This window comes from Oncorhynchus keta, chromosome 34 (assembly GCF_023373465.1).
Source record: "Oncorhynchus keta strain PuntledgeMale-10-30-2019 chromosome 34, Oket_V2, whole genome shotgun sequence".
Classification (NCBI taxonomy): domain Eukaryota; kingdom Metazoa; phylum Chordata; class Actinopteri; order Salmoniformes; family Salmonidae; genus Oncorhynchus; species Oncorhynchus keta.
The window spans coordinates 32,929,631-32,932,935 of record NC_068454.1 but is presented as its reverse complement, the minus strand read 5'-3'; positions in this window follow the sequence as shown (position 1 = coordinate 32,932,935).

Genomic DNA, 3,305 nt, shown 5'->3' with positions numbered 1-3,305 from the left:
TGTATATATGTGAGAGAGAGATGGCCAGTGGAGTGTGTGTGTATATATATATGTGAGAGAGATGGCCAGTGGAGTGTGTGTGTATATATGTGAGAGAGATGGCCAGTGGAGTGTGTGAGAGTTTGTCCAGTGGAATGTGTGTATATATATGTGTGAGAGAGATGGCCAGTGGAGTGTGTGTGTATATATGTGTGTGAGAGAGATGGCCAGTGGAGTGTGTGTATATATGTGAGAGAGAGATGGCCAGTGGAGTGTGTGTGTATATATGTGAGAGAGATGGCCAGTGGAGTGTGTGAGAGTTTGTCCAGTGGAATGTGTGTGTATATATGTGAGAGAGGTTGTCCAGTGGAATGTGTATGTATATATGTGAGAGAGATGGCCAGTGGAGTGTGTGAGAGTTTGTCCAGTGGAATGTGTGTGTATATATGTGAGAGAGGTTGTCCAGTGGAATGTGTGTGTATATATGTGAGAGAGATGGCCAGTGGAGTGTGTGTGTATATATATGAGAGAGATGGCCAGTGGAGTGTGTGTGTATATATATGAGAGAGATGGCCAGTGGAGTGTGTGAGAGTTTCTCCAGTGGAATGTGTGTATATATATGTGTGAGAGAGATGGCCAGTGGAGTGTGTGTGTATATATGTGAGAGAGATGGCCAGTGGAATGTGTGTGTATATATGTGAGAGAGGTTGTCCAGTGGAATGTGTGTGTATATATGTGAGAGAGATGGCCAGTGGAGTGTGTGAGAGTTTGTCCAGTGGAATGTGTGTGTATATATGTGAGAGAGGTTGTCCAGTGGAATGTGTGTGTATATATGTGAGAGAGAAGGCCAGTGGAGTGTGTGTGTATATATATGTGAGAGAGATGGCCAGTGGAGTGTGTGTGTATATATATGTGAGAGAGAGATGGCCAGTGGAGTGTGTGTGTGTATATATATGTGAGAGAGATGGCCAGTGGAGTGTGTGAGTTTGTCCAGTGGAATGTGTGTGTATATATGTGTGAGAGAGATGGCCAGTGGAGTGTGTGTGTATATATGTGAGAGAGATGGCCAGTGGAGTGTGTGAGAGTTTGTCCAGCGGAATGTGTGTGTATATATGTGAGAGAGGTTGTCCAGTGGAATGTGTGTGTATATATGTGAGAGAGATGGCCAGTGGAGTGTGTGTGTATATATATGTGAGAGAGAGATGGCCAGTGGAGTGTGTGTGTATATATATATATATATATATATGTGAGAGAGATGGCCAGTGGAGTGTGTGTGTATATATGTGAGAGAGATGGCCAGTGGAGTGTGTGTGTATATATATATGTGAGAGAGATGGCCAGTGGAGTGTGTGAGAGTTTGTCCAGTGGAATGTGTGTGTATATATATGTGTGAGAGAGATGGCCAGTGGAGTGTGTGTGTATATATGTGTGTGAGAGAGATGGCCAGTGGAGTGTGTGTATATATGTGAGAGAGAGATGGCCAGTGGAGTGTGTGTGTATATGTGAGAGAGAGATGGCCAGTGGAGTGTGTGTATATATGTGAGAGAGAGATGGCCAGTGGAGTGTGTGTGTATATGTGAGAGAGAGATGGCCAGTGGAGTGTGTGTATATATGTGAGAGAGATGGCCAGTGGAGTGTGTGTATATATGTGAGAGAGAGATGGCCAGTGGAGTGTGTGTGTATATATGTGAGAGAGATGGCCAGTGGAGTGTGTGAGAGTTTGTCCAGTGGAATGTGTGTATATATATGTGTGAGAGAGAGATGGCCAGTGGAATGTGTGTGTATATATGTGTGAGAGAGATGGCCAGTGGAGTGTGTGTGTATATATGTGAGAGAGATGGCCAGTGGAGTGTGTGAGAGTTTGTCCAGTGGAATGTGTGTATATATATGTGTGAGAGAGATGGCCAGTGGAGTGTGTGTGTATATATGTGTGAGAGAGAGATGGCCAGTGGAGTGTGTGTGTATATATGTGTGAGAGAGATGGCCAGTGGAGTGTGTGTGTATATATGTGTGTGAGAGAGATGGCCAGTGGAGTGTGTGTGTATATATGTGTGAGAGAGATGGCCAGTGGAGTGTGTGTGTATATATGTGTGTGAGAGAGATGGCCAGTGGAGTGTGTGTGTATATATGTGTGAGAGAGAGATGGCCAGTGGAGTGTGTGTGTATATATGTGTGAGAGAGAGATGGCCAGTGGAGTGTGTGTATATATGTGTGAGAGAGAGATGGCCAGTGGAGTGTGTGTGTATATATGTGTGTGAGAGAGATGGCCAGTGGAGTGTGTGTGTATATATGTGTGTGAGAGATGGCCAGTGGAGTGTGTGTGTATATATGTGTGTGAGAGATGGCCAGTGGAGTGTGTGTGTATATATGTGTGAGAGAGATGGCCAGTGGAGTGTGTGTGTATATATGTGTGTGAGAGATGGCCAGTGGAGTGTGTGTGTATATATGTGTGTGAGAGAGATGGCCAGTGGAGTGTGTGTATATATGTGTGTGAGATGGCCAGTGGAGTGTGTGTGAGAGAGATGGCCAGTGGAGTGTGTATATATATATGTGTGAGAGAGATGGCCAGTGGAGTGTGTATATATATGTGTGAGAGAGATGGCCAGTGGAGTGTGTATATATATGTGAGAGAGAGATGGCCAGTGGAGTGTGTGTATATATGTGTGAGAGAGATGGCCAGTGGAGTGTGTATATATATGTGTGTGAGAGAGATGGCCAGTGGAGTGTGTATATATATGTGTGAGAGAGATGGCCAGTGGAGTGTGTATATATATGTGTGAGAGAGAGATGGCCAGTGGAGTGTGTGTGTATATATGTGTGTGAGAGAGATGGCCAGTGGAGTGTGTGTGTATATATGTGAGAGAGATGGCCAGTGGAGTGTGTGTATATATATGTGTGAGAGAGATGGCCAGTGGAGTGTGTGTGTATATATGTGTGAGAGATGGCCATGGCCAGTGGTGTGTGTGTGTGTATATATGTGTGTGAGAGAGATGGCCAGTGGAGTGTGTGTGTATATATGTGAGAGAGATGGCCAGTGGAGTGTGTGTGTATATATGTGAGAGAGATGGCCAGTGGAATGTGTGTGTGTATATATGTGTGTGAGAGAGATGGCCAGTGGAGTGTGTGTGTATATATGTGAGAGAGATGGCCAGTGGAGTGTGTGTGTATATATGTGAGAGAGATGGCCAGTGGAGTGTGTGAGAGATGGCCAGTGGAATGTGTGTATATATGTGTGAGAGAGATGGCCAGTGGAGTGTGTGTGTATATATGTGAGAGAGAGATGGCCAGTGGAGTGTGTGAGAGAGATGGCCAGTGGAATGTGTGTA